The 13450-nt window shown below is 40.2% G+C and overlaps 1 protein-coding gene across 8 annotated transcripts in view; it reads right to left on the bottom strand.

Moving 5' to 3' along the window:
• The window catches only part of FAR2 (fatty acyl-CoA reductase 2), a 143789-nt gene that overhangs the window by 80028 nt on the left and 50311 nt on the right, over positions 1-13450 (bottom strand). For 3 of the 8 annotated variants that reach the window (XR_011540343.1, XM_070620948.1, XM_070620946.1), the window contains exon 1: positions 5575-5893. The exons of 3 other annotated variants lie outside the window; for them this stretch is intronic. The gene's annotated coding sequence lies outside the window, so the exon portion shown is untranslated. Of the gene's footprint in view, positions 1-5574; positions 5894-8211; positions 8496-13450 lie in introns of those variants that run through there. 2 more of the 8 variants (XM_070620950.1, XM_070620947.1) reach the window with 2 other exon arrangements.

Below are 13450 nucleotides of genomic sequence, written 5' to 3'. Positions count from 1 at the left end.
CATGGTTTGGCCTCAGGCTGCCTCTCCAGCCACTGGATGACATGGTCTCCTGTTCTCACTTTGCTCAGACACATTGCCTTCTTTCAGTTAATCAAGCATTTCAAACTCCACCCACCACAGGACTTGGCACATGCCTAAGAGGCATCCCTAATTTAACATGCCTCAAAACAAGCTCCTGAACCAGCTCTCCCAACCTGCTCCTCTCATAATCTTCCCCATCTCAGTCAATAAAAACTTTATTCTTTGTGTTGCTCCCTGCAAAAATGTTGAGGCTGACTTTGAGACTCTTTTTCTCACACTCTATATCCAATCCTCAGCAAATCCCATCAGCTACATGCAATGTATATTCAGGATCTGACCATTTCTCACCGCCTTTGCTTGTGCCAAACTGGTCCAAATCATTATCATAATGGCCTCCTTGCTGCCCTCACCCTTGCTCCACTAAGTCTATCAAGGGATCCTTCTCAAAGGCTGTCAGGTCTGTCATTTCTAGGCTTAAACTCTCCAATGGCTGTCTTTCTCACTCACATAAAAGGAGCTGAATGATTTGGCCACATTACCTCTCTGCTGGCATCTACTCCAATGTCCCCTGCCATCCCCACACACAGTCCCCTCTGTTCTAGAACATGCCCAGCGATGTTCTACTCCAGGCCTCACCTCTCACCCTTCTGCCTTCCCAGAGAGGCCTCCCCTACCCATAGCTGAGTGACTTCCTGCCTCCCCTTCAGGTCTCAGCTCAAAGGTAGCTTCTTAGGGAGACCTTCCCCAGCTGTCCCCTATAAAACATCCACCTCACCTCCACACCCTGGATTCACTATTCAGCTTACCCTTTATTTTTCATCACAGCACTTATAACCACCTGACATCATGTATATTTATTTTGTCATTTGTTTATGGGCTATTTCTTTCCCCTACTAAAATGTAAGCCCCACGCGGGCAGGGAATTTGCGCTGTTCACTGCCTTATCGTCAGCACCAAGAACAGTACCTGACACATAGAATGACTGCATGATGAATGTTATTCCCTTTACTGGAATGTTCTCCAGCCCAGCTTTGCCTTATCAACTCCCAGTCATCCTTCAGATGTCAATTTAACTGTCACTTCTACTGGGAAGGCTTCCCTGACCTTCCATATTTGGTCTAATCTGTAATGTAAGCTCTTTCCATGTATCTTTCTCTGCTGGCATTTATCATGGTTGTAATTTTACACTTGTCTGCAGGATGTATTGATTCAAACTGCACGAGAACAGGAACACTATCTGCTTTTGCTCGACACTGTATCCTCAGGATTTAGGGCAGAGTCCAGCACTTGGTAGGCACTAAATAAAGACTTCTTATGTCAAAATTGACTTTAGTGGAGCCATTTTAAAATGGAGTTGGAGCTGCCTTTCCAGAGAAACTGCTTTGCTGTCTTGAACCTTTGAACTGGGCCAAAATGGCGATTATTTTGCAAGCAATTGTTTGAGAAGTCAGCAGGAGAATGGACATTCTGATCACGAAGATGGAGGATTACGGACTTTCTGAAGATAGAATCAATGGTCAATCAATGTTTAGCCAAGACTAACTCTTTGCCTCCAACTCCAACTAAAATGCTTTGTAATATGACCTCCCTTCTTTGCTTTAAAAGCCCCTACTTTTACTCCTTAGTGGGACCCTATTTGGGTTTCTACCTGAATCTGCGCTCCCTGAATTGCCATTCTTTGATCCCAAACACTTTGCCTCTTAAACTGGTTTCTGCTTTTGCAGGTTGACACTTGAATGAATCAAGGAGCAAATGGATATGGTCTTTTTAAAAAGTTGCTGACACCTTTTCTTCACCAACCAATTTCAAATTGCTTTATTTTTCATTGATTTTCTTTAAACTGAGAGATGGAACTGTCAGCAGATACATCATGAATTTAAGGCGGGATTGCTACAATCTGACGCCCACCTGGACCCCTCGTGGAGCCTGTTTAAAAATCAGATTCCCAAGCCTCACTCCTGAGTTTTTCATACAGATCTATTAAAATATTGAAGACACCTTTCAGGAACCTCACACCTTATTTTATTTTGTTTCTCCATCAGAAGAATTAAAAACAGACTACAGCTCCAAAATACATCAATTTCATGCAACAGTAAACCACAAACGGAAGCTCAGCCTGTCTTACTCAGTGGGGAAGACAGGCTTTAAGGATATATTCTATCATGGGTGGCAAGGCTCGACAAACAACCGTTGTTGACCCAACTGAAAAGAATGTCAAAACTGAGTAGCTACAGAAAGAACATTGCTGAGTTTCTGCAAATGACGAAGAAAAAAAAAAACCTTAATAGTCTCTGTGTTTTTCTTCTGCCCAAGATAAAGCCATCCTTTTATGAATTTCACCCTAAAATGCTGCAGATGCCAGTCAGGGGTATCCACACTTCGGGGAAGGTTATGATTTTCTGCCAGAATATGATAGGAAAAAAACTGGAATGAATCACTACAAAATAAAAAAATCAATTTTATAGCATGTTTCTCAAATGAAGTTTTTGATAGTGCAATACTTAAAAATAGTAATTTATTTAAAATTTAAACCTTTAAAGTAAGTATACTCCTACGGGAGGGGGTGCTATTTTTGAGAAGAAAAAACAGAGACATCACTCCAACATTTTAAAATTAAACATCCTGACTATTTTTTGTTTCATTTGGAAACAAAACCTCCAATATCAAACATAGGACTATTAGAATATTTTGCTGGGGAGAAGGTAAATTGTTAGCAAAGGTAAGAAGGTTTGAAAAAACTCACTCTTTAAAAGAAAATAAAATGGAAACCAATTTTATTGACCTTAGCAAAGTATAGCAGTGCCATATACACAGTTTGTGGCTGTTATTCCGTCCTAGTTAAGTTTAGAACAAGGCAGATGTTAGTTGCTCTGAGAAACTAAACGCAACATAAAAATTCTTAGGAAAAAGAAATTTTTCCTGCAGTCAAGAGAATGCTGCCTTTTCAGATGTTTCCTTGGTTGACACTAAAATTTCTTATTTCATACTGTTCTTGAAAAATTGATTGCTTAATAAAGCAATCTGCCTGGATGAAACTGCCTGGAGACAATCAGTTGTAATATTAGTGTGAAAAGGCAAAATGGCAAAAAGGACGATTTGCAGAAAGTCTTGAGGCAAATGCTATGAATGCAGAGTATCTGTTCAATAGAGAAGCAAAGTATGAAAGAAAGAGGACCTACTTCTTAGCCATAATTTAAAATTGCCCATTCATTGTTCATTAACTCTGAGAAAGATGAAAGGGAGAATTTTAATTGTCAGAAGCTAAATAGATAATAAGAAACCACCATAGTAGGGATAATGGGTAAACCATTATCCATTTATATTGACAATGCTTTGTTTCAGAGACCTTCATTATAACATTTCTATTTTCCTTTTTTTTTTGAGGAAGATTAGCCCAGAGCTAACTGCTGCCAATCCTCCTCTTTTTGTGCTGAGGAAGACTGGCCCTGAGCTAACATCCGTGCCCATCTTCCTCTACTTTATATGTGGGTCACCTGTCACAGCATGGCTCACCAAGCAGTGCCATGTCCGCAACCGGGATCCAAACCGGCAACCCTGGGCCACCAAAATGGAACATGCGAACTTAACTGCTGTGCCACCAGGCCAGCCCCTCTCTTTTTTTTTTTTTTAAAGATTTTTTTATTTTTTCCTTTTTCTCCCCAAAGCCCCCCGGTACATAGTTGTGTATTCTTCGTTGTGGGTTCCTCTAGTTGTGGCACGTGGGACGCTGCCTCAGCGTGGTCTGACGAGCAGTGCCATGTCCGCGCCCAGGATTCGAACCGACGAAACACTGGGCCGCCTGCAGCGGAGCGCGCGAACTTAACCACTCGGCCACGGGGCCAGCCCCCCCTCTCTTTTTTTTAGTATAAACTTTTTCCTCAAATTTTTCTAGTAATTTCTTTTTAATATTGTCAATCAAAATGCCTTGCGCAAAATATTTTCCTAGCTCTTAGCAACCAAGGAGCCAAATCTGTTGACAAATCCAGAAATCAGCAATATAACAATCACAGCACGTAGGCTGCCCTGAAGAAATGGAGGCACTCCCACACTCTAAGAGACCCCTCATTCTTCACCAAGATAGAAAAAATAATCTCCTTATAAAGGGAGAAAGTGAAATTTACTTTGAGTTATTTTCTCATTTGTTTACGTATTTATTTTTATTATGAGATTTTTTCAGGAAGATTGGCCCTGAGCTAACATCTGTGCCCATCTTCCTCTATTCTATATGTGGGACACCTGCCAAAGCAGGGCTTGATAAGCTGTGTGTAGGTCCACGCCTGGGATCTGAACCAATGAACCTGGGGCTGCCGAAGCGGAGTGCACGAAACTAACCACTATGCAACCAGGCCGGCCCCTCTAATTTATTTTTAAAAGAGCTAAGTAAAATAAATTTTCAAAAAATATTAATTATGTTTTATGTTCTTTTAAGTATACCACCTCATCATGCTTTTGTATGGTGCTCCGTCAGGGTACCTCTACTATCTTCTCAAATGGCACCATTTTGCTCCTAAAGAATTTAGTAGTGTTCTACATCATTATTCAAAATATCTGTTTAGAGGAATTTAGAGGCTCCACACACTGGCTCCAACTCAGGATGCGACTAGGACTAAAATGATTTCAAGGTGGAATGAAAAAAAGTGTGAAAATTAGATATATCTCCAGAATCCCTGATAAGATGGGCAGAAACTATATGCCTCTTCGACAATACTAAATCAAAATGGGTTTGGATGGACTCAAATTTCATTTTGGAAGAAACTCACCATCGTATGAATAGGTTTGTGTTTCCAAAATAATCTGGAAAAGAGACTTACAGCTCAAACCTTTTTTCCAGAGCAAAATTTGCATACGAACTTTTGCTAATCAATTCCTTGCAGTTACTTTAGTAACAAAGACCAAAGTCCCAGTACTTTGCAAACCTTCACTAGTAGAAGGGCAAAGAGCAACTGTTCAAATCTGAAGACAATTATCGGATTCTATGCTATTAAATTAATAAATGAAGCAAGTACAGAGGCTTGGCTACAGATTTTGGGAAGGTGATTTCTAATTCTTTTTTCTCCCACTTCCTTTACTCTGAGTCAACTTAACTCATTGAGGAAACTACATAATAAAACCAGAATGATATCTAACTTCTGTTAAAATAATTAAACAAGGAGGCTGTTAGATTGAGGTGGCTTTAATGCCTTAGTAGGCTATATAAGCAAACCAAAAGCTAAGCCTGAAATACCTCAAAGTTAAGAAATCAAAACTTAAGGAAAACCAATCACAAACAGCCAACTCGGCTTTCCCAAAGAATGCATCTGCTTACGCTATGGCCACTCAAATAATTTCCTTGCTTTGTTTCCATGTCTTCTCTATAAAAGTCTTTCCTCTAGCTCCTGTCTGTGGAGGGCTTCTAACCACTTCCGGTGGGAACTGCCTGATTTGAATGGATTTTTGCTCAGATAAACTCCTAAAATTTTTAATATGCCTCAGTTTATCTTTTAACAATTCTCAGTGCAAATATCATCCAACAGAAGAAATAAAAAGGATCACTAACATTTATTTAGCACTTACCATGTTGAAGACAATCTGTCAAATGCCATGCAATTATTTTCTCATATAATCCTTCCAATAACTCCATGAGGTGACCAATGAGGACTCTCAGCCCAGGGAGCTTAAATAACTTGTGCAAATCCAGTATCAGAAGAAGGAAGAACAGGAATGTGAACCTAGGAACTCTGTCTCGAGAGCCTGCCTGTTTCCTTCTGTATGAAACTGGCAAGACACTCTTGGTTAAGTATTCTCTAGGATAAAGAGCATGCACCTCACCTCCACATGTTATTCGGTTTGGAAATCAGGGAAGCTGCAATCACCTTAGGAGATGAAACAAGCTGAGACCTTGAGAAGTCTGAAAGTGTACTAATGCAAACTCTGTTGAGTAAAGCCCTGGCAGCCCACTCTCTCTCTGGGGAGTATACGATTGGCTTCATTAACTTTGTTTTTCTTGAGGATGATTAGCCCTGAGCTAACATCTGCTGCCAATCCTCCTCTTTTTGCTGAGGAAGCCTGGCCCTGAGCTAACATCCGTGCCCATCTTCCTCTACTTTATATATGTGACGCCTACCACAGCACGGCTTGTCAAGCGGTGCCATGTCTGCACCCGGGATCTAAACTGGCGAACCCGGGCCACCAAAGCTGAATGTGTGAACTTAACCCCAGCACCACCGGGCTGGCCCCTTGGTTTCCTTAACTTTTGCTACTCATCTTGCAATTTCCACATCAGCATTTGTCCTATGGTCTTATTGCATAGCCAGAAAGGCCAGAGACCTATATGAGTTCTGATTCTTCCTTGAGAGACACCCCACTGAAACTATTATTGTAGTGCATTCCAAAAGCCCCTTCATCCAGTTTTCCCACTGGAAAAAAATCATGCTAATTGTTTGGGGTTTTTTTAAGATTGGCCCTGAGCTAACATCTGTTGCCAATCTGCCTGTTTTTGTCGCTCCCCTAAGCCCCAGTACATAGTTGTATACGCTAGCTGTAAGTCCTTCTATGTGGGATGCTGCCACAGCACAGCTTGATGAGCAGCGTGTAGGTCTGCGCCCAGGATCCAAGCTGGCCAACCCTGGGCCACCGAGGCAGAAATCGCAAACTTAAACACTATGCCACCGGGCCGGCTCCCCATGCTACTTGTTTAGAGCATAATGTCACTGGAGCTGTCCTATAACTGTAAACGTTGATCAACAATAATAACAATAGCAACAATAGTTAAGACTTTTTGTCCCAAGCCTCCTGCTGAGGGCTTCACATGTATTACCCCATTTAATCCTACAACAATCCTAGGAGGCAGGCATGATTATTACACACAAGAAAACTGAGGCTCAAAGAGGTTAAAGAACTTGCCCGAAAGTTTACCTACAAAGTTAACTAATTACCTGTTAATTGCCATTATTATTCTATCCCTTTGCATCAAAAAAGAACATGAGGCAATTAAGGACTCACTTGGTGACCCTTCCGTCTATCCGGTCATATGTCTTTCATACGATTGAACTAATTCTACCTTGCAATTTAAATGTACTATTAATATCTTTTAAGGACACTACTTAAGTCTAAAAAATCACTCCTTTGATGTGTATATGGTTTGGAGAGGCCAAGTGGTGGAAAAAAGGAGATGAAATCTTTATGGAGTGAAGGCACTACATCAATTCCCCCATACTCAACAGACTAGAGCAATCAGCTTCTGAGCACTTTGGAATTGATGATTTAATGAAAACACACACACACACAAATTTATTGTCAGGCACGAGCTGCAACGAATAACCTCTGCTCTGAGTATGAAAATTAAATTTTGTTTTTTAATTGATTTTTCCAGGCAAGTTCAATAAAATGATCAAATGCAATTGAAATATCATATTCTTCCCTGGAGCTCTCAAGTTCCCTTCTACTGCAATCTATGTTTGAATCCTGTATGAAAACCCTTAGATGATAAATCGGCACCAGATGTGCCAAGGTGACCCTTGGTATTGCACATACTCAGGGCAGAACGGAATTTCAGAGACTAGCAACAACCCTCTCCACCCTACCTTCCGAACCCATTTCCTGCCTCCACAAAAAGTTCAGTATTTTATGTCATGCAGTCACAGTGAAAAGCAATTCTTTTTCCTTCAAACATTTAAATAACTTGCAACAATTATTTGCCTTGTATTTCACAGCACAAAGTGAACCAAGCACTCATTTTTTTTTTTTTTTTTGAGGAAGATTACCCCTGAGCTAACTGCCACCAATCCTCCTCTTTTTGCTGAGGAAGACTGGCCCTAAGCTAACATCTGTGCCCATCTTCCTCTACTTTATATGTGGGACGTCTACCACAGCATGGCGTGCCAAGCGGTGCCATGTCCACACCCAGGATCTGAACCGGCCAACCCCGGGCCACTGAAGTAGAATGTGCAAACTTAACTGCTGCACCACTGGGCTGGCCCAGCACTCGTTTTTAACCAGTGTACAACACTACAGATTTATCGATTCTACCTCACAGGAAATTAGTCATTGATTTCTTAGGATAAATGAGTTCTGATGAGCTGTGGTGGAGAGCAAAGAAAAGTGAAAATGAGATAAAAAGACCAGTCTCTCACCCCAAGACTTGCTTAGCTTGTCACTCCTAGTAGCGTTAGCAACATCTGGGACTTCATTCATTGCTTGTTTTTGTCTTACCTTTTCGTCTTATTTCTATGGCTTCAGGTTTCTCTAGGGCTGGAAGGTATGAATAAGAACTCAGCAGGAAACAAAGTAGAAGAGTTTGAATCAGGTCTGAAGAGCAATGGAACAGGACCCCACAGAATCCCACAACCTTTCATGAGAGGAGCTCCAGAACCTCGGGAAGAAAGGTTTATCTCACTGTTATATCCAGCCTGAGATCCGGCTCCCCCCAAGCTGATAATAGAAGGCTGCGTGGGTTGGGCTTCCATGGACAACTGCAATCACCTGTGGATTGTGACATATGGGCAATGCCTTCTGGTCCTAAAATATTGCTATTGCAGCCCTTGGCATGCCAGAGTTTGAGAAACATCACTTAGTTATCTTGTTGGTGATCAGAAACTGAATTTCATCTTATAATCCATTCAATATTTCATTTATCCAACAACCAAAATTATTGAAGGCCTGCTATGTATTAAGCGCTGCACTATGTGGTGGAAATAAAGGGTTCTGAATGTGAAGAACGCACCAAATACAGTCTTCCACAAATATATCCTTCCACTTCGTCTTTCCCCATCTCCCAGTTCCATGTGTTTGCTTGAGTAAAGGAAAGGACAGAGATTTTATACGAGCAGGAATGCACAGTGGTTAAAAGCACCATCTCGAAAGTCACCTTGCTTTGGTTCCAATCACATCGCTGACATATTTTAATAAGTAACTTTGGATAAGCTTTATAACTGCTATGTGGTTCCGCTTTTCTGGCTGTAATCGTGGGCTGAGGATAATAACAGTACTCCCCTGAGAAGACTGTAGTGAGGATTTAAGAGGCTAATTTAAATGAATGAAACAGGACAGTGCCTGGCAAATAGTCTGCGTAATATAAATAATACAAATATTCTCATCATCCTCTGAAACTGATCAGGTTTCCCAGATTTCATTTGGAACAAGTTGTCAGTGTGCACACAGCTCTGCTAAAAGATTTTGTTCTGATGTCACTTATTTATAATAGCATTATCAATAATAATGGAGCTTACTTTCCAGAGCTTTAAAAGAACTGGTACAGTACCTCTATGACTCTAAATGGGGTCTTATTAGTGAGCAAATGCAAATTTAGACAGATTATGGTGACAAAGACTCCTTTCTTGACCAAACTTTAGTCAGGCTCCTATGAGCCCTCTCTTCTCTTCCAGGCCTCAACCTTGACCTGCTGAACCCAGTTTTAGCAAAAAAAAAAATCCTACTAAGCCAGTTTATTGAGTATCCTCCTCAATCTTCATACCAATCAAGCTCTTCTTCCTCCATTCTTGATACATAATCAAGTTCTGCCCACCTTCCCTTAATACCTAAATAAGTTCCTCTTAGTAATTTGCCATCCTCTCCCTCATCCTGTCCACCAGGTATTAATCCCCACCTTTCCCTGTTTGTGTTCAGAGTACAGTTCAATCTCTGTCCCCTATTGCAACAGTCTTGACTCCTATGGCAATAGTCTGAGACTTTATTGCAATGCTCTTAATCCCTATTGCAATAGTCTTCAATAAACTCTTCCTTGCCATTTTTTTTTTTTAAAGATTTTATTTTTTCCTTTTTCTCCCCAAAGCCCCCCAGTACATAGTTGTGTATTCTTCGTTGTGGGTTCTTCTAGTTGTGGCATGTGGGACGCTGCCTCAGCGTGGTCTGATGAGCAGTGCCATGTCCGCGCCCAGGATTCGAACCAACGAAACACTGGGCCGCCTGCAACGGAGCGCGCGAACTTAACCACTCGGCCACGGGGCCAGCCCCTCTTCCTTGCCATTTTTGACAAATGTCAGGATACTTTCTCTTTATCAGTGGAAACAATAAAACATCACTATGCTTGAAATATGATTGAGTCTCTACATAGAGCAATGGGAAAAAGTTCAAATGGATTGGAAGAGTTAGTGATACTTGGAGGCAGATTTTCTGACAACAGTAGGTTGATGAAGGTGAAGGGAGGCAGATCGTAAAACAAGCATAGAAAACTTAAAGCACTTCCCTGGACATCATCTGTCATTGTTTTTCCAGTTTAAAATCAAAGTTACTACTTGGTTGACTCGAAAGCAAACTCATTCTCTAACATTGGTCGTAATAACAATACATCAGTTTTGGGAAGATAGCATCATGCTTGACTGCAGGATTAAACAGAGGAAAAAACCGGCCATGAAGTAGACCATTTACCAAGAAACAGAGTGTCTAAGAAAATTTGACGAATTGGAAAGATAAAAAGTAAATCAAATAGATGGGATATTTAAAGTGGTTAAATTTCAGCTCAGCTTGAATATATTTTGAAGAGCAGAAGAAATGAATAAGTAGATATGACATTTGCATTTTTCTAACTAAAAACAGTTGCTTAGTTTTCAAAATATATCAGTCAGTCTCCAGAAATCCTAAGTAGGAGATGGGAAAGAGGTTAAATAGAGGAAATATTGACCAATGGAGGAAAAAATGTGCACTTACAATAGTCATCATAAATTATTTTTTGCTTTCTTAAACAGGGAAATTGCCATTTTCCTGAAGGAAGTACCTGTAAATAGTAAAGAGTCCTTGATTTTAAGTTCAAATGGTAGATTTCTCCATTAGATGAATAGAGAAATACAGCAATTCATTTATGAGGACAAACTCCATCTCCCTTCAGGATTAGTGCAAAGTAAAAATCTTTCCTATGTGCACAAACGAATTTACCCATAGGATTCCTAGTGCTTTCAACATGTGGGAAGAAACCAGTCTAAGCTTTCCACTGTACTCCCAGAAAGGGTTTTGACGCTGCTCTTGTTCTAACTCTGTGTCTGACATCCATTATCAAGGAAAATCTAATATAGAAAGGATACACATGGAGAAAGTGAGGCAAGCTTTCAAAGAAAAACTGCCAAAGTTAGAGTCCATTAAAAACTAACCTTGAGGGGCCAGCCGGGTGGCTGAGTGGTTAAGTTTGCATGCTCCGCTTTGGCGGCCCAGGATTTCAACAGTTCAGATCCAGGGCACAGACATGGCACTGCTCATCGGGCCATGCTGGGGTGGTGTCCCACATGCCACAACTAGAAGGACCCACAACTAAAGATATGCAACCATGTACCAGGGGGCTTTGGGGAGAAAAAGGAAAAAATAAAATCTTAAAAGAAAACCCAAAAGAACAAAAAAAAACTAACCTTGATTGCTTCCAAATCTTGGCTATTGTGAAGAGTGCCCATCAAGGGACGAATGGATAGAGAAGATGTGGTATATATACACAGTGGAATATTACTCAGCCGTAAGAAATGATGAAATCCGGCCATTTGTGACAACATGGATGACCTTGAGGGTATTATGCTGAGTGAAATAAGTCAGAGGGAGAAAGTCAAATGCCGTATGATCTCACCCATAAATAGAAGATAAAAACAACAAACAAACACATAGCAGCGGAGACTGGATTGGTGGTTACCATAGGAGAAGGGGGGATGGGGGAGGGCAAAAGGGGTGATTAGGCTCACATGCGAGGTGATGGACTATAATTAGTTTTTGGGTGGTGAACATGATGTAATCTACACAGAATTCAAAATATATTAAGATGTACATCTGAAAGCTACATAATGTTATAATCCAACGTTACTGCAATAAAAATAATTAACAAATAAACAAATAAATAACTAACCTTGAACGTCAAAGAAAAGCCCTGGGCTCTAGCCTCACTCTATTTCTAACTAGCACAGTAGCCTCACTGAGCTTAGCGTGCTCATTTGTAATGTGCAGGGTGGATGACCTCTAAGGACTTCTCTGGCTGTAAAACTCTCTTAATTTGTTATGAGTAATCAGTACCATAATTAAAGATTTGGTCCTACACATTTCAGACTTCCAGGTTTCTAAATCTGGCTTGCGTATTTCTCTTTCTAATTTAATTTTTCAATCCCCCAAAAGGAATCATAAGAAACAGTAAAGCTTTTAGGAAAAAGGGAACCAAATGATGCTATTACATCCCTCCCTGAGGTCTTTCTTTTGAAAATGAAAGAGCTGATATCTGCCCTGCAGAGATAAGCATTTGCAGAAATATTTGTATTTATGCAAATAACCCAATTTCAGTTTTTAAGGATTAAAGTGGTCTAATTTTAATTGTTCATTCTCTTTTTCTTTCTCATCTACTCAGTTGCAAGATACATGTTATCAATTATTATCAAGATTTTCTCATATCCATGGTGTGAGTTAATTTGCATATTACGTGGTACCATTCTAGGTGCTGAGGTATGCAGTGAACTATATAAAGTCTCTGTTCTCATGGAGTATCCTTTCTATCAGAATTGTCCTGTTTAATTATATTAGTAGTTCATAATTGTAGGAAACTGTGAAGAAGAAAATAAATACCACCTATGTTAGAATGTTTGATGTTGTCCCATTTGCCTCAGGCAGTTTTTTCCAAGAAAGATTGTAGGAATTTACAATCCCAACTGTCATATAGTTTTTACTTTATGTAACAAAAACTTCTTTAGACTTTATTATGGGACAGATACTGTTCTAAGTGATTTATAGTATTAATCCATTTAATTTTCATATAAACCCTATGAGGTCAGTAATAATAGTACCTATCTTGGGTATAGAATTCTAAGGTCGCAGGTGTTTATTTTCAGCATTTTAAACATACCATTCAGGCTGGCCCCATGGCCGAGTGGTTAAGTTCTCAGGCTCCGCTGTGGTGGCCCAGGGTTTCACTGGTTCAGATCCTGGGCGTGGACATGGCACTGCTCATCAAGCCACATTGAGGTGGCATCCTACATGCCACAACTAGAAGGACCTGCAACTAAGATATACAACTATGTACCAGGGGGGATTTGGGGAGATAAAGCATAAAAAAAAAGGTTGGCCACAGTTGTTAGCTCAGGTGCCAATCTTAAAAAAAATAAATAAAGAAAAAATAAAGATACCATTCCATTGTCTTCTGACTTTCATTGTTTCTGAGAAGTCAGTCATTATTCTTTCTGCAGTTTTCCTGAATGTAACTTTTTCCCCCTCCCAGCTGCTTTTAAGATTTTTTTCTTTATCTTTGTCTTACAGCAATTTTCTAGGTGCCTTTTTTTTTTTTTTTGGTATTCATCCTTCTCAGGGATCTGGAAACAGGTGAGGGCTGGACACAAATTTTGGGATCCTCTGCCTACGGAATAGAAAGTAAATGAATAACTTTGCCAAGTGACAGTGCAAGAAGGCAAAATATAAGATATAAAAGATAAAACCTGTTAAAGATGGAAAACAATCCAGAGAAAGAGCAACTAGGGAAGTA

The sequence above is a fragment of the Equus przewalskii genome, chromosome 5 (genome assembly GCF_037783145.1).
Source record: "Equus przewalskii isolate Varuska chromosome 5, EquPr2, whole genome shotgun sequence".
Taxonomy (NCBI): Eukaryota; Metazoa; Chordata; class Mammalia; order Perissodactyla; family Equidae; genus Equus; species Equus przewalskii.
The sequence above is the reverse complement of the archived record's forward strand: the minus strand, read 5'-3'. Positions and strand labels throughout refer to the sequence as shown.